This window comes from Phyllobates terribilis, unplaced genomic scaffold (assembly GCF_046119375.1).
Source record: "Phyllobates terribilis strain yellow unplaced genomic scaffold, ASM4611937v1 Scaffold_5__5_contigs__length_657084704, whole genome shotgun sequence".
Lineage (NCBI taxonomy): Eukaryota > Metazoa > Chordata > Amphibia > Anura > Dendrobatidae > Phyllobates > Phyllobates terribilis.
Window position 1 is genome coordinate 99,282,277 of NW_027362765.1, and position 16,709 is coordinate 99,298,985.

The 16,709-nt window shown below is 44.8% G+C and overlaps 13 non-coding genes across 13 annotated transcripts; all 13 read left to right on the forward strand.

The window, feature by feature from the left end:
- Window positions 1-296: 296 nt before the first annotated feature.
- On the forward strand, window positions 297-487 carry LOC141274242 (U2 spliceosomal RNA). Its single transcript, XR_012322526.1, has one exon. It is a non-coding gene; the product is annotated as a U2 spliceosomal RNA (small nuclear RNA).
- Window positions 488-1,602: 1,115 nt separating this feature from the next.
- LOC141274243 (U2 spliceosomal RNA) lies at window positions 1,603-1,793 on the forward strand. The gene has a single exon (XR_012322527.1). It is a non-coding gene; the product is annotated as a U2 spliceosomal RNA (small nuclear RNA).
- Window positions 1,794-2,908: 1,115 nt separating this feature from the next.
- LOC141274245 (U2 spliceosomal RNA) lies at window positions 2,909-3,099 on the forward strand. The gene has a single exon (XR_012322529.1). It is a non-coding gene; the product is annotated as a U2 spliceosomal RNA (small nuclear RNA).
- A 1,115-nt stretch (window positions 3,100-4,214) lies between these two features.
- Window positions 4,215-4,405, forward strand: LOC141149973 (U2 spliceosomal RNA). The gene has a single exon (XR_012246248.1). It is a non-coding gene; the product is annotated as a U2 spliceosomal RNA (small nuclear RNA).
- A 1,115-nt stretch (window positions 4,406-5,520) lies between these two features.
- Window positions 5,521-5,711, forward strand: LOC141274246 (U2 spliceosomal RNA). The gene has a single exon (XR_012322530.1). It is a non-coding gene; the product is annotated as a U2 spliceosomal RNA (small nuclear RNA).
- Window positions 5,712-6,826: 1,115 nt separating this feature from the next.
- LOC141274247 (U2 spliceosomal RNA) lies at window positions 6,827-7,017 on the forward strand. Its single transcript, XR_012322531.1, has one exon. It is a non-coding gene; the product is annotated as a U2 spliceosomal RNA (small nuclear RNA).
- Window positions 7,018-8,132: 1,115 nt separating this feature from the next.
- On the forward strand, window positions 8,133-8,323 carry LOC141274248 (U2 spliceosomal RNA). Its single transcript, XR_012322532.1, has one exon. It is a non-coding gene; the product is annotated as a U2 spliceosomal RNA (small nuclear RNA).
- A 1,115-nt stretch (window positions 8,324-9,438) lies between these two features.
- On the forward strand, window positions 9,439-9,629 carry LOC141274249 (U2 spliceosomal RNA). The gene has a single exon (XR_012322533.1). It is a non-coding gene; the product is annotated as a U2 spliceosomal RNA (small nuclear RNA).
- A 1,115-nt stretch (window positions 9,630-10,744) lies between these two features.
- Window positions 10,745-10,935, forward strand: LOC141149977 (U2 spliceosomal RNA). Its single transcript, XR_012246252.1, has one exon. It is a non-coding gene; the product is annotated as a U2 spliceosomal RNA (small nuclear RNA).
- Window positions 10,936-12,050: 1,115 nt separating this feature from the next.
- On the forward strand, window positions 12,051-12,241 carry LOC141274251 (U2 spliceosomal RNA). Its single transcript, XR_012322535.1, has one exon. It is a non-coding gene; the product is annotated as a U2 spliceosomal RNA (small nuclear RNA).
- A 1,115-nt stretch (window positions 12,242-13,356) lies between these two features.
- LOC141274252 (U2 spliceosomal RNA) lies at window positions 13,357-13,547 on the forward strand. The gene has a single exon (XR_012322536.1). It is a non-coding gene; the product is annotated as a U2 spliceosomal RNA (small nuclear RNA).
- Window positions 13,548-14,662: 1,115 nt separating this feature from the next.
- Window positions 14,663-14,853, forward strand: LOC141274253 (U2 spliceosomal RNA). Its single transcript, XR_012322537.1, has one exon. It is a non-coding gene; the product is annotated as a U2 spliceosomal RNA (small nuclear RNA).
- A 1,115-nt stretch (window positions 14,854-15,968) lies between these two features.
- LOC141274254 (U2 spliceosomal RNA) lies at window positions 15,969-16,159 on the forward strand. Its single transcript, XR_012322538.1, has one exon. It is a non-coding gene; the product is annotated as a U2 spliceosomal RNA (small nuclear RNA).
- The last annotated feature ends 550 nt before the right edge of the window (window positions 16,160-16,709 follow it).

Here is a 16,709-nt window from a genome sequence, read left to right on the forward strand (position 1 = left end):
TAAGGGTAGACAGCTGCTCGTTCCACCCCACCCCCCGCCTTAATTGGTTCTCCTCCCTTCCAACGGTGTTGAGGCGGGTGGGAACAGCAGGGGGTGAAGGTGCTGTGTTTAAAGAGGTGGAGTTATGCAGATCTAAAACGCGTGGATTGCAAGCAGCAGCAAGCCGAAAAGTGCAGGCATGTAAGGGATCTAGAGGTTGACAACATGTCTTCTTAACGGGAGTCCAGGAGCTCATCTCCACAAATGGACTTTTCAGGATCCTTGGGTGGCTCCGTAGTTTGAAACCAATTCTGGTTATCGCTTCTCGGCCTTTTGGCTAAGATCAAGTGTAGTATCTGTTCTTATCAGTTTAATATCTGATACGTCCCCTATCTGGGGACCATATATTAAATGGATTTTTAGAACAGGGAGATGGAAAAAGAGCTTGCTCTGTCCACTCCACGCATTGACCTGGTATTGCAGTATCTCCAGGACCGGTGCACCCCTTCTTTAATGCAGTTTCTAAAATCAGAAAGAATTGAATTCAATGTTTTTTGTTCATTTTGCTTGTTTGTCGGATTTTGGGATGGACTCTTTGGCTTTGCTTTTCTTCTCCTCATTGGATTTTTCATGTTCAAAGTTGCAGAAGCCAGATTACAAGCTCATTTTGGTTCAACTTCAGCAACTGTGCATTGCATTGCCATGTAATGTGATGCAATGCTATCTTTCTAGCTCTCCCTTTTTACTTCCTTTTGGATAAACAGACATATTAGGCAAGCATTTTGGAGCTTTCACCTAAATAACTACAGGTGGTGAGATAAGCTGCACAATATAATTGACCTTTCAGTATATTGTTGCACACACACCATCTATTTAGCAAATGCCCTTGTTATCAACAGCAGCCTTTTAAACTCACCTGAGCTAACAGGTATGTGCGCTGGTTACTCTGCTGCGCTTAAAATTTCTTTTTTGGTTTGCTACAATGCCTTTTCTGAAACGTTGTCTCCTTCTGCTGGAACACTGACTTCTTTCATTTAATGCCTGCAGACTATAAAAGAGAACCCAACCCAAAAAGTTTGGTTGATTAGTCTGTGGCATTCTGTTAAACTGTTGCTTATGGCGGTCTCTGTGAGCTTCTCAGCGACATTCAGCCAGCCAGGTATCCTGCCTGCAGTAGATGGAATGTGGCAATGGAACGCTGGCTGCGCGTGTCATAATAGGCTCTGAGCCTTTATATACCTGTGCACAGCAGCAGCCACCTTCAGTCTGCTGCTGGACAGCCAGCAGCAGCAGCAGCAGGAGAGGTATGTAATCAGGAGCCCTCCTGCTAAGGGTAGACAGCTGCTCGTTCCACCCCACCCCCCGCCTTAATTGGTTCTCCTCCCTTCCAACGGTGTTGAGGCGGGTGGGAACAGCAGGGGGTGAAGGTGCTGTGTTTAAAGAGGTGGAGTTATGCAGATCTAAAACGCGTGGATTGCAGCAGCAGCAAGCCGAAAAGTGCAGGCATGTAAGGGATCTAGAGGTTGACAACATGTCTTCTTAACGGGAGTCCAGGAGCTCATCTCCACAAATGGACTTTTCAGGATCCTTGGGTGGCTCCGTAGTTTGAAACCAATTCTGGTTATCGCTTCTCGGCCTTTTGGCTAAGATCAAGTGTAGTATCTGTTCTTATCAGTTTAATATCTGATACGTCCCCTATCTGGGGACCATATATTAAATGGATTTTTAGAACAGGGAGATGGAAAAAGAGCTTGCTCTGTCCACTCCACGCATTGACCTGGTATTGCAGTATCTCCAGGACCGGTGCACCCCTTCTTTAATGCAGTTTCTAAAATCAGAAAGAATTGAATTCAATGTTTTTTGTTCATTTTGCTTGTTTGTCGGATTTTGGGATGGACTCTTTGGCTTTGCTTTTCTTCTCCTCATTGGATTTTTCATGTTCAAAGTTGCAGAAGCCAGATTACAAGCTCATTTTGGTTCAACTTCAGCAACTGTGCATTGCATTGCCATGTAATGTGATGCAATGCTATCTTTCTAGCTCTCCCTTTTTACTTCCTTTTGGATAAACAGACATATTAGGCAAGCATTTTGGAGCTTTCACCTAAATAACTACAGGTGGTGAGATAAGCTGCACAATATAATTGACCTTTCAGTATATTGTTGCACACACACCATCTATTTAGCAAATGCCCTTGTTATCAACAGCAGCCTTTTAAACTCACCTGAGCTAACAGGTATGTGCGCTGGTTACTCTGCTGCGCTTAAAATTTCTTTTTTGGTTTGCTACAATGCCTTTTCTGAAACGTTGTCTCCTTCTGCTGGAACACTGACTTCTTTCATTTAATGCCTGCAGACTATAAAAGAGAACCCAACCCAAAAAGTTTGGTTGATTAGTCTGTGGCATTCTGTTAAACTGTTGCTTATGGCGGTCTCTGTGAGCTTCTCAGCGACATTCAGCCAGCCAGGTATCCTGCCTGCAGTAGATGGAATGTGGCAATGGAACGCTGGCTGCGCGTGTCATAATAGGCTCTGAGCCTTTATATACCTGTGCACAGCAGCAGCCACCTTCAGTCTGCTGCTGGACAGCCAGCAGCAGCAGCAGCAGGAGAGGTATGTAATCAGGAGCCCTCCTGCTAAGGGTAGACAGCTGCTCGTTCCACCCCACCCCCCGCCTTAATTGGTTCTCCTCCCTTCCAACGGTGTTGAGGCGGGTGGGAACAGCAGGGGGTGAAGGTGCTGTGTTTAAAGAGGTGGAGTTATGCAGATCTAAAACGCGTGGATTGCAGCAGCAGCAAGCCGAAAAGTGCAGGCATGTAAGGGATCTAGAGGTTGACAACATGTCTTCTTAACGGGAGTCCAGGAGCTCATCTCCACAAATGGACTTTTCAGGATCCTTGGGTGGCTCCGTAGTTTGAAACCAATTCTGGTTATCGCTTCTCGGCCTTTTGGCTAAGATCAAGTGTAGTATCTGTTCTTATCAGTTTAATATCTGATACGTCCCCTATCTGGGGACCATATATTAAATGGATTTTTAGAACAGGGAGATGGAAAAAGAGCTTGCTCTGTCCACTCCACGCATTGACCTGGTATTGCAGTATCTCCAGGACCGGTGCACCCCTTCTTTAATGCAGTTTCTAAAATCAGAAAGAATTGAATTCAATGTTTTTTGTTCATTTTGCTTGTTTGTCGGATTTTGGGATGGACTCTTTGGCTTTGCTTTTCTTCTCCTCATTGGATTTTTCATGTTCAAAGTTGCAGAAGCCAGATTACAAGCTCATTTTGGTTCAACTTCAGCAACTGTGCATTGCATTGCCATGTAATGTGATGCAATGCTATCTTTCTAGCTCTCCCTTTTTACTTCCTTTTGGATAAACAGACATATTAGGCAAGCATTTTGGAGCTTTCACCTAAATAACTACAGGTGGTGAGATAAGCTGCACAATATAATTGACCTTTCAGTATATTGTTGCACACACACCATCTATTTAGCAAATGCCCTTGTTATCAACAGCAGCCTTTTAAACTCACCTGAGCTAACAGGTATGTGCGCTGGTTACTCTGCTGCGCTTAAAATTTCTTTTTTGGTTTGCTACAATGCCTTTTCTGAAACGTTGTCTCCTTCTGCTGGAACACTGACTTCTTTCATTTAATGCCTGCAGACTATAAAAGAGAACCCAACCCAAAAAGTTTGGTTGATTAGTCTGTGGCATTCTGTTAAACTGTTGCTTATGGCGGTCTCTGTGAGCTTCTCAGCGACATTCAGCCAGCCAGGTATCCTGCCTGCAGTAGATGGAATGTGGCAATGGAACGCTGGCTGCGCGTGTCATAATAGGCTCTGAGCCTTTATATACCTGTGCACAGCAGCAGCCACCTTCAGTCTGCTGCTGGACAGCCAGCAGCAGCAGCAGCAGGAGAGGTATGTAATCAGGAGCCCTCCTGCTAAGGGTAGACAGCTGCTCGTTCCACCCCACCCCCCGCCTTAATTGGTTCTCCTCCCTTCCAACGGTGTTGAGGCGGGTGGGAACAGCAGGGGGTGAAGGTGCTGTGTTTAAAGAGGTGGAGTTATGCAGATCTAAAACGCGTGGATTGCAGCAGCAGCAAGCCGAAAAGTGCAGGCATGTAAGGGATCTAGAGGTTGACAACATGTCTTCTTAACGGGAGTCCAGGAGCTCATCTCCACAAATGGACTTTTCAGGATCCTTGGGTGGCTCCGTAGTTTGAAACCAATTCTGGTTATCGCTTCTCGGCCTTTTGGCTAAGATCAAGTGTAGTATCTGTTCTTATCAGTTTAATATCTGATACGTCCCCTATCTGGGGACCATATATTAAATGGATTTTTAGAACAGGGAGATGGAAAAAGAGCTTGCTCTGTCCACTCCACGCATTGACCTGGTATTGCAGTATCTCCAGGACCGGTCCACCCCTTCTTTAATGCAGTTTCTAAAATCAGAAAGAATTGAATTCAATGTTTTTTGTTCATTTTGCTTGTTTGTCGGATTTTGGGATGGACTCTTTGGCTTTGCTTTTCTTCTCCTCATTGGATTTTTCATGTTCAAAGTTGCAGAAGCCAGATTACAAGCTCATTTTGGTTCAACTTCAGCAACTGTGCATTGCATTGCCATGTAATGTGATGCAATGCTATCTTTCTAGCTCTCCCTTTTTACTTCCTTTTGGATAAACAGACATATTAGGCAAGCATTTTGGAGCTTTCACCTAAATAACTACAGGTGGTGAGATAAGCTGCACAATATAATTGACCTTTCAGTATATTGTTGCACACACACCATCTATTTAGCAAATGCCCTTGTTATCAACAGCAGCCTTTTAAACTCACCTGAGCTAACAGGTATGTGCGCTGGTTACTCTGCTGCGCTTAAAATTTCTTTTTTGGTTTGCTACAATGCCTTTTCTGAAACGTTGTCTCCTTCTGCTGGAACACTGACTTCTTTCATTTAATGCCTGCAGACTATAAAAGAGAACCCAACCCAAAAAGTTTGGTTGATTAGTCTGTGGCATTCTGTTAAACTGTTGCTTATGGCGGTCTCTGTGAGCTTCTCAGCGACATTCAGCCAGCCAGGTATCCTGCCTGCAGTAGATGGAATGTGGCAATGGAACGCTGGCTGCGCGTGTCATAATAGGCTCTGAGCCTTTATATACCTGTGCACAGCAGCAGCCACCTTCAGTCTGCTGCTGGACAGCCAGCAGCAGCAGCAGCAGGAGAGGTATGTAATCAGGAGCCCTCCTGTTAAGGGTAGACAGCTGCTCGTTCCACCCCACCCCCCGCCTTAATTGGTTCTCCTCCCTTCCAACGGTGTTGAGGCGGGTGGGAACAGCAGGGGGTGAAGGTGCTGTGTTTAAAGAGGTGGAGTTATGCAGATCTAAAACGCGTGGATTGCAGCAGCAGCAAGCCGAAAAGTGCAGGCATGTAAGGGATCTAGAGGTTGACAACATGTCTTCTTAACGGGAGTCCAGGAGCTCATCTCCACAAATGGACTTTTCAGGATCCTTGGGTGGCTCCGTAGTTTGAAACCAATTCTGGTTATCGCTTCTCGGCCTTTTGGCTAAGATCAAGTGTAGTATCTGTTCTTATCAGTTTAATATCTGATACGTCCCCTATCTGGGGACCATATATTAAATGGATTTTTAGAACAGGGAGATGGAAAAAGAGCTTGCTCTGTCCACTCCACGCATTGACCTGGTATTGCAGTATCTCCAGGACCGGTGCACCCCTTCTTTAATGCAGTTTCTAAAATCAGAAAGAATTGAATTCAATGTTTTTTGTTCATTTTGCTTGTTTGTCGGATTTTGGGATGGACTCTTTGGCTTTGCTTTTCTTCTCCTCATTGGATTTTTCATGTTCAAAGTTGCAGAAGCCAGATTACAAGCTCATTTTGGTTCAACTTCAGCAACTGTGCATTGCATTGCCATGTAATGTGATGCAATGCTATCTTTCTAGCTCTCCCTTTTTACTTCCTTTTGGATAAACAGACATATTAGGCAAGCATTTTGGAGCTTTCACCTAAATAACTACAGGTGGTGAGATAAGCTGCACAATATAATTGACCTTTCAGTATATTGTTGCACACACACCATCTATTTAGCAAATGCCCTTGTTATCAACAGCAGCCTTTTAAACTCACCTGAGCTAACAGGTATGTGCGCTGGTTACTCTGCTGCGCTTAAAATTTCTTTTTTGGTTTGCTACAATGCCTTTTCTGAAACGTTGTCTCCTTCTGCTGGAACACTGACTTCTTTCATTTAATGCCTGCAGACTATAAAAGAGAACCCAACCCAAAAAGTTTGGTTGATTAGTCTGTGGCATTCTGTTAAACTGTTGCTTATGGCGGTCTCTGTGAGCTTCTCAGCGACATTCAGCCAGCCAGGTATCCTGCCTGCAGTAGATGGAATGTGGCAATGGAACGCTGGCTGCGCGTGTCATAATAGGCTCTGAGCCTTTATATACCTGTGCACAGCAGCAGCCACCTTCAGTCTGCTGCTGGACAGCCAGCAGCAGCAGCAGCAGGAGAGGTATGTAATCAGGAGCCCTCCTGCTAAGGGTAGACAGCTGCTCGTTCCACCCCACCCCCCGCCTTAATTGGTTCTCCTCCCTTCCAACGGTGTTGAGGCGGGTGGGAACAGCAGGGGGTGAAGGTGCTGTGTTTAAAGAGGTGGAGTTATGCAGATCTAAAACGCGTGGATTGCAGCAGCAGCAAGCCGAAAAGTGCAGGCATGTAAGGGATCTAGAGGTTGACAACATGTCTTCTTAACGGGAGTCCAGGAGCTCATCTCCACAAATGGACTTTTCAGGATCCTTGGGTGGCTCCGTAGTTTGAAACCAATTCTGGTTATCGCTTCTCGGCCTTTTGGCTAAGATCAAGTGTAGTATCTGTTCTTATCAGTTTAATATCTGATACGTCCCCTATCTGGGGACCATATATTAAATGGATTTTTAGAACAGGGAGATGGAAAAAGAGCTTGCTCTGTCCACTCCACGCATTGACCTGGTATTGCAGTATCTCCAGGACCGGTGCACCCCTTCTTTAATGCAGTTTCTAAAATCAGAAAGAATTGAATTCAATGTTTTTTGTTCATTTTGCTTGTTTGTCGGATTTTGGGATGGACTCTTTGGCTTTGCTTTTCTTCTCCTCATTGGATTTTTCATGTTCAAAGTTGCAGAAGCCAGATTACAAGCTCATTTTGGTTCAACTTCAGCAACTGTGCATTGCATTGCCATGTAATGTGATGCAATGCTATCTTTCTAGCTCTCCCTTTTTACTTCCTTTTGGATAAACAGACATATTAGGCAAGCATTTTGGAGCTTTCACCTAAATAACTACAGGTGGTGAGATAAGCTGCACAATATAATTGACCTTTCAGTATATTGTTGCACACACACCATCTATTTAGCAAATGCCCTTGTTATCAACAGCAGCCTTTTAAACTCACCTGAGCTAACAGGTATGTGCGCTGGTTACTCTGCTGCGCTTAAAATTTCTTTTTTGGTTTGCTACAATGCCTTTTCTGAAACGTTGTCTCCTTCTGCTGGAACACTGACTTCTTTCATTTAATGCCTGCAGACTATAAAAGAGAACCCAACCCAAAAAGTTTGGTTGATTAGTCTGTGGCATTCTGTTAAACTGTTGCTTATGGCGGTCTCTGTGAGCTTCTCAGCGACATTCAGCCAGCCAGGTATCCTGCCTGCAGTAGATGGAATGTGGCAATGGAACGCTGGCTGCGCGTGTCATAATAGGCTATGAGCCTTTATATACCTGTGCACAGCAGCAGCCACCTTCAGTCTGCTGCTGGACAGCCAGCAGCAGCAGCAGCAGGAGAGGTATGTAATCAGGAGCCCTCCTGCTAAGGGTAGACAGCTGCTCGTTCCACCCCACCCCCCGCCTTAATTGGTTCTCCTCCCTTCCAACGGTGTTGAGGCGGGTGGGAACAGCAGGGGGTGAAGGTGCTGTGTTTAAAGAGGTGGAGTTATGCAGATCTAAAACGCGTGGATTGCAGCAGCAGCAAGCCGAAAAGTGCAGGCATGTAAGGGATCTAGAGGTTGACAACATGTCTTCTTAACGGGAGTCCAGGAGCTCATCTCCACAAATGGACTTTTCAGGATCCTTGGGTGGCTCCGTAGTTTGAAACCAATTCTGGTTATCGCTTCTCGGCCTTTTGGCTAAGATCAAGTGTAGTATCTGTTCTTATCAGTTTAATATCTGATACGTCCCCTATCTGGGGACCATATATTAAATGGATTTTTAGAACAGGGAGATGGAAAAAGAGCTTGCTCTGTCCACTCCACGCATTGACCTGGTATTGCAGTATCTCCAGGACCGGTGCACCCCTTCTTTAATGCAGTTTCTAAAATCAGAAAGAATTGAATTCAATGTTTTTTGTTCATTTTGCTTGTTTGTCGGATTTTGGGATGGACTCTTTGGCTTTGCTTTTCTTCTCCTCATTGGATTTTTCATGTTCAAAGTTGCAGAAGCCAGATTACAAGCTCATTTTGGTTCAACTTCAGCAACTGTGCATTGCATTGCCATGTAATGTGATGCAATGCTATCTTTCTAGCTCTCCCTTTTTACTTCCTTTTGGATAAACAGACATATTAGGCAAGCATTTTGGAGCTTTCACCTAAATAACTACAGGTGGTGAGATAAGCTGCACAATATAATTGACCTTTCAGTATATTGTTGCACACACACCATCTATTTAGCAAATGCCCTTGTTATCAACAGCAGCCTTTTAAACTCACCTGAGCTAACAGGTATGTGCGCTGGTTACTCTGCTGCGCTTAAAATTTCTTTTTTGGTTTGCTACAATGCCTTTTCTGAAACGTTGTCTCCTTCTGCTGGAACACTGACTTCTTTCATTTAATGCCTGCAGACTATAAAAGAGAACCCAACCCAAAAAGTTTGGTTGATTAGTCTGTGGCATTCTGTTAAACTGTTGCTTATGGCGGTCTCTGTGAGCTTCTCAGCGACATTCAGCCAGCCAGGTATCCTGCCTGCAGTAGATGGAATGTGGCAATGGAACGCTGGCTGCGCGTGTCATAATAGGCTCTGAGCCTTTATATACCTGTGCACAGCAGCAGCCACCTTCAGTCTGCTGCTGGACAGCCAGCAGCAGCAGCAGCAGGAGAGGTATGTAATCAGGAGCCCTCCTGCTAAGGGTAGACAGCTGCTCGTTCCACCCCACCCCCCGCCTTAATTGGTTCTCCTCCCTTCCAACGGTGTTGAGGCGGGTGGGAACAGCAGGGGGTGAAGGTGCTGTGTTTAAAGAGGTGGAGTTATGCAGATCTAAAACGCGTGGATTGCAGCAGCAGCAAGCCGAAAAGTGCAGGCATGTAAGGGATCTAGAGGTTGACAACATGTCTTCTTAACGGGAGTCCAGGAGCTCATCTCCACAAATGGACTTTTCAGGATCCTTGGGTGGCTCCGTAGTTTGAAACCAATTCTGGTTATCGCTTCTCGGCCTTTTGGCTAAGATCAAGTGTAGTATCTGTTCTTATCAGTTTAATATCTGATACGTCCCCTATCTGGGGACCATATATTAAATGGATTTTTAGAACAGGGAGATGGAAAAAGAGCTTGCTCTGTCCACTCCACGCATTGACCTGGTATTGCAGTATCTCCAGGACCGGTGCACCCCTTCTTTAATGCAGTTTCTAAAATCAGAAAGAATTGAATTCAATGTTTTTTGTTCATTTTGCTTGTTTGTCGGATTTTGGGATGGACTCTTTGGCTTTGCTTTTCTTCTCCTCATTGGATTTTTCATGTTCAAAGTTGCAGAAGCCAGATTACAAGCTCATTTTGGTTCAACTTCAGCAACTGTGCATTGCATTGCCATGTAATGTGATGCAATGCTATCTTTCTAGCTCTCCCTTTTTACTTCCTTTTGGATAAACAGACATATTAGGCAAGCATTTTGGAGCTTTCACCTAAATAACTACAGGTGGTGAGATAAGCTGCACAATATAATTGACCTTTCAGTATATTGTTGCACACACACCATCTATTTAGCAAATGCCCTTGTTATCAACAGCAGCCTTTTAAACTCACCTGAGCTAACAGGTATGTGCGCTGGTTACTCTGCTGCGCTTAAAATTTCTTTTTTGGTTTGCTACAATGCCTTTTCTGAAACGTTGTCTCCTTCTGCTGGAACACTGACTTCTTTCATTTAATGCCTGCAGACTATAAAAGAGAACCCAACCCAAAAAGTTTGGTTGATTAGTCTGTGGCATTCTGTTAAACTGTTGCTTATGGCGGTCTCTGTGAGCTTCTCAGCGACATTCAGCCAGCCAGGTATCCTGCCTGCAGTAGATGGAATGTGGCAATGGAACGCTGGCTGCGCGTGTCATAATAGGCTATGAGCCTTTATATACCTGTGCACAGCAGCAGCCACCTTCAGTCTGCTGCTGAACAGCCAGCAGCAGCAGCAGCAGGAGAGGTATGTAATCAGGAGCCCTCCTGCTAAGGGTAGACAGCTGCTCGTTCCACCCCACCCCCCGCCTTAATTGGTTCTCCTCCCTTCCAACGGTGTTGAGGCGGGTGGGAACAGCAGGGGGTGAAGGTGCTGTGTTTAAAGAGGTGGAGTTATGCAGATCTAAAACGCGTGGATTGCAGCAGCAGCAAGCCGAAAAGTGCAGGCATGTAAGGGATCTAGAGGTTGACAACATGTCTTCTTAACGGGAGTCCAGGAGCTCATCTCCACAAATGGACTTTTCAGGATCCTTGGGTGGCTCCGTAGTTTGAAACCAATTCTGGTTATCGCTTCTCGGCCTTTTGGCTAAGATCAAGTGTAGTATCTGTTCTTATCAGTTTAATATCTGATACGTCACCTATCTGGGGACCATATATTAAATGGATTTTTAGAACAGGGAGATGGAAAAAGAGCTTGCTCTGTCCACTCCACGCATTGACCTGGTATTGCAGTATCTCCAGGACCGGTGCACCCCTTCTTTAATGCAGTTTCTAAAATCAGAAAGAATTGAATTCAATGTTTTTTGTTCATTTTGCTTGTTTGTCGGATTTTGGGATGGACTCTTTGGCTTTGCTTTTCTTCTCCTCATTGGATTTTTCATGTTCAAAGTTGCAGAAGCCAGATTACAAGCTCATTTTGGTTCAACTTCAGCAACTGTGCATTGCATTGCCATGTAATGTGATGCAATGCTATCTTTCTAGCTCTCCCTTTTTACTTCCTTTTGGATAAACAGACATATTAGGCAAGCATTTTGGAGCTTTCACCTAAATAACTACAGGTAGTGAGATAAGCTGCACAATATAATTGACCTTTCAGTATATTGTTGCACACACACCATCTATTTAGCAAATGCCCTTGTTATCAACAGCAGCCTTTTAAACTCACCTGAGCTAACAGGTATGTGCGCTGGTTACTCTGCTGCGCTTAAAATTTCTTTTTTGGTTTGCTACAATGCCTTTTCTGAAACGTTGTCTCCTTCTGCTGGAACACTGACTTCTTTCATTTAATGCCTGCAGACTATAAAAGAGAACCCAACCCAAAAAGTTTGGTTGATTAGTCTGTGGCATTCTGTTAAACTGTTGCTTATGGCGGTCTCTGTGAGCTTCTCAGCGACATTCAGCCAGCCAGGTATCCTGCCTGCAGTAGATGGAATGTGGCAATGGAACGCTGGCTGCGCGTGTCATAATAGGCTCTGAGCCTTTATATACCTGTGCACAGCAGCAGCCACCTTCAGTCTGCTGCTGGACAGCCAGCAGCAGCAGCAGCAGGAGAGGTATGTAATCAGGAGCCCTCCTGCTAAGGGTAGACAGCTGCTCGTTCCACCCCACCCCCCGCCTTAATTGGTTCTCCTCCCTTCCAACGGTGTTGAGGCGGGTGGGAACAGCAGGGGGTGAAGGTGCTGTGTTTAAAGAGGTGGAGTTATGCAGATCTAAAACGCGTGGATTGCAGCAGCAGCAAGCCGAAAAGTGCAGGCATGTAAGGGATCTAGAGGTTGACAACATGTCTTCTTAACGGGAGTCCAGGAGCTCATCTCCACAAATGGACTTTTCAGGATCCTTGGGTGGCTCCGTAGTTTGAAACCAATTCTGGTTATCGCTTCTCGGCCTTTTGGCTAAGATCAAGTGTAGTATCTGTTCTTATCAGTTTAATATCTGATACGTCCCCTATCTGGGGACCATATATTAAATGGATTTTTAGAACAGGGAGATGGAAAAAGAGCTTGCTCTGTCCACTCCACGCATTGACCTGGTATTGCAGTATCTCCAGGACCGGTGCACCCCTTCTTTAATGCAGTTTCTAAAATCAGAAAGAATTGAATTCAATGTTTTTTGTTCATTTTGCTTGTTTGTCGGATTTTGGGATGGACTCTTTGGCTTTGCTTTTCTTCTCCTCATTGGATTTTTCATGTTCAAAGTTGCAGAAGCCAGATTACAAGCTCATTTTGGTTCAACTTCAGCAACTGTGCATTGCATTGCCATGTAATGTGATGCAATGCTATCTTTCTAGCTCTCCCTTTTTACTTCCTTTTGGATAAACAGACATATTAGGCAAGCATTTTGGAGCTTTCACCTAAATAACTACAGGTGGTGAGATAAGCTGCACAATATAATTGACCTTTCAGTATATTGTTGCACACACACCATCTATTTAGCAAATGCCCTTGTTATCAACAGCAGCCTTTTAAACTCACCTGAGCTAACAGGTATGTGCGCTGGTTACTCTGCTGCGCTTAAAATTTCTTTTTTGGTTTGCTACAATGCCTTTTCTGAAACGTTGTCTCCTTCTGCTGGAACACTGACTTCTTTCATTTAATGCCTGCAGACTATAAAAGAGAACCCAACCCAAAAAGTTTGGTTGATTAGTCTGTGGCATTCTGTTAAACTGTTGCTTATGGCGGTCTCTGTGAGCTTCTCAGCGACATTCAGCCAGCCAGGTATCCTGCCTGCAGTAGATGGAATGTGGCAATGGAACGCTGGCTGCGCGTGTCATAATAGGCTATGAGCCTTTATATACCTGTGCACAGCAGCAGCCACCTTCAGTCTGCTGCTGAACAGCCAGCAGCAGCAGCAGCAGGAGAGGTATGTAATCAGGAGCCCTCCTGCTAAGGGTAGACAGCTGCTCGTTCCACCCCACCCCCCGCCTTAATTGGTTCTCCTCCCTTCCAACGGTGTTGAGGCGGGTGGGAACAGCAGGGGGTGAAGGTGCTGTGTTTAAAGAGGTGGAGTTATGCAGATCTAAAACGCGTGGATTGCAGCAGCAGCAAGCCGAAAAGTGCAGGCATGTAAGGGATCTAGAGGTTGACAACATGTCTTCTTAACGGGAGTCCAGGAGCTCATCTCCACAAATGGACTTTTCAGGATCCTTGGGTGGCTCCGTAGTTTGAAACCAATTCTGGTTATCGCTTCTCGGCCTTTTGGCTAAGATCAAGTGTAGTATCTGTTCTTATCAGTTTAATATCTGATACGTCCCCTATCTGGGGACCATATATTAAATGGATTTTTAGAACAGGGAGATGGAAAAAGAGCTTGCTCTGTCCACTCCACGCATTGACCTGGTATTGCAGTATCTCCAGGACCGGTGCACCCCTTCTTTAATGCAGTTTCTAAAATCAGAAAGAATTGAATTCAATGTTTTTTGTTCATTTTGCTTGTTTGTCGGATTTTGGGATGGACTCTTTGGCTTTGCTTTTCTTCTCCTCATTGGATTTTTCATGTTCAAAGTTGCAGAAGCCAGATTACAAGCTCATTTTGGTTCAACTTCAGCAACTGTGCATTGCATTGCCATGTAATGTGATGCAATGCTATCTTTCTAGCTCTCCCTTTTTACTTCCTTTTGGATAAACAGACATATTAGGCAAGCATTTTGGAGCTTTCACCTAAATAACTACAGGTGGTGAGATAAGCTGCACAATATAATTGACCTTTCAGTATATTGTTGCACACACACCATCTATTTAGCAAATGCCCTTGTTATCAACAGCAGCCTTTTAAACTCACCTGAGCTAACAGGTATGTGCGCTGGTTACTCTGCTGCGCTTAAAATTTCTTTTTTGGTTTGCTACAATGCCTTTTCTGAAACGTTGTCTCCTTCTGCTGGAACACTGACTTCTTTCATTTAATGCCTGCAGACTATAAAAGAGAACCCAACCCAAAAAGTTTGGTTGATTAGTCTGTGGCATTCTGTTAAACTGTTGCTTATGGCGGTCTCTGTGAGCTTCTCAGCGACATTCAGCCAGCCAGGTATCCTGCCTGCAGTAGATGGAATGTGGCAATGGAACGCTGGCTGCGCGTGTCATAATAGGCTCTGAGCCTTTATATACCTGTGCACAGCAGCAGCCACCTTCAGTCTGCTGCTGGACAGCCAGCAGCAGCAGCAGCAGGAGAGGTATGTAATCAGGAGCCCTCCTGCTAAGGGTAGACAGCTGCTCGTTCCACCCCACCCCCCGCCTTAATTGGTTCTCCTCCCTTCCAACGGTGTTGAGGCGGGTGGGAACAGCAGGGGGTGAAGGTGCTGTGTTTAAAGAGGTGGAGTTATGCAGATCTAAAACGCGTGGATTGCAGCAGCAGCAAGCCGAAAAGTGCAGGCATGTAAGGGATCTAGAGGTTGACAACATGTCTTCTTAACGGGAGTCCAGGAGCTCATCTCCACAAATGGACTTTTCAGGATCCTTGGGTGGCTCCGTAGTTTGAAACCAATTCTGGTTATCGCTTCTCGGCCTTTTGGCTAAGATCAAGTGTAGTATCTGTTCTTATCAGTTTAATATCTGATACGTCCCCTATCTGGGGACCATATATTAAATGGATTTTTAGAACAGGGAGATGGAAAAAGAGCTTGCTCTGTCCACTCCACGCATTGACCTGGTATTGCAGTATCTCCAGGACCGGTGCACCCCTTCTTTAATGCAGTTTCTAAAATCAGAAAGAATTGAATTCAATGTTTTTTGTTCATTTTGCTTGTTTGTCGGATTTTGGGATGGACTCTTTGGCTTTGCTTTTCTTCTCCTCATTGGATTTTTCATGTTCAAAGTTGCAGAAGCCAGATTACAAGCTCATTTTGGTTCAACTTCAGCAACTGTGCATTGCATTGCCATGTAATGTGATGCAATGCTATCTTTCTAGCTCTCCCTTTTTACTTCCTTTTGGATAAACAGACATATTAGGCAAGCATTTTGGAGCTTTCACCTAAATAACTACAGGTGGTGAGATAAGCTGCACAATATAATTGACCTTTCAGTATATTGTTGCACACACACCATCTATTTAGCAAATGCCCTTGTTATCAACAGCAGCCTTTTAAACTCACCTGAGCTAACAGGTATGTGCGCTGGTTACTCTGCTGCGCTTAAAATTTCTTTTTTGGTTTGCTACAATGCCTTTTCTGAAACGTTGTCTCCTTCTGCTGGAACACTGACTTCTTTCATTTAATGCCTGCAGACTATAAAAGAGAACCCAACCCAAAAAGTTTGGTTGATTAGTCTGTGGCATTCTGTTAAACTGTTGCTTATGGCGGTCTCTGTGAGCTTCTCAGCGACATTCAGCCAGCCAGGTATCCTGCCTGCAGTAGATGGAATGTGGCAATGGAACGCTGGCTGCGCGTGTCATAATAGGCTCTGAGCCTTTATATACCTGTGCACAGCAGCAGCCACCTTCAGTCTGCTGCTGGACAGCCAGCAGCAGCAGCAGCAGGAGAGGTATGTAATCAGGAGCCCTCCTGCTAAGGGTAGACAGCTGCTCGTTCCACCCCACCCCCCGCCTTAATTGGTTCTCCTCCCTTCCAACGGTGTTGAGGCGGGTGGGAACAGCAGGGGGTGAAGGTGCTGTGTTTAAAGAGGTGGAGTTATGCAGATCTAAAACGCGTGGATTGCAGCAGCAGCAAGCCGAAAAGTGCAGGCATGTAAGGGATCTAGAGGTTGACAACATGTCTTCTTAACGGGAGTCCAGGAGCTCATCTCCACAAATGGACTTTTCAGGATCCTTGGGTGGCTCCGTAGTTTGAAACCAATTCTGGTTATCGCTTCTCGGCCTTTTGGCTAAGATCAAGTGTAGTATCTGTTCTTATCAGTTTAATATCTGATACGTCCCCTATCTGGGGACCATATATTAAATGGATTTTTAGAACAGGGAGATGGAAAAAGAGCTTGCTCTGTCCACTCCACGCATTGACCTGGTATTGCAGTATCTCCAGGACCGGTGCACCCCTTCTTTAATGCAGTTTCTAAAATCAGAAAGAATTGAATTCAATGTTTTTTGTTCATTTTGCTTGTTTGTCGGATTTTGGGATGGACTCTTTGGCTTTGCTTTTCTTCTCCTCATTGGATTTTTCATGTTCAAAGTTGCAGAAGCCAGATTACAAGCTCATTTTGGTTCAACTTCAGCAACTGTGCATTGCATTGCCATGTAATGTGATGCAATGCTATCTTTCTAGCTCTCCCTTTTTACTTCCTTTTGGATAAACAGACATATTAGGCAAGCATTTTGGAGCTTTCACCTAAATAACTACAGGTGGTGAGATAAGCTGCACAATATAATTGACCTTTCAGTATATTGTTGCACACACACCATCTATTTAGCAAATGCCCTTGTTATCAACAGCAGCCTTTTAAACTCACCTGAGCTAACAGGTATGTGCGCTGGTTACTCTGCTGCGCTTAAAATTTCTTTTTTGGTTTGCTACAATGCCTTTTCTGAAACGTTGTCTCCTTCTGCTGGAACACTGACTTCTTTCATTTAATGCCTGCAGACTATAAAAGA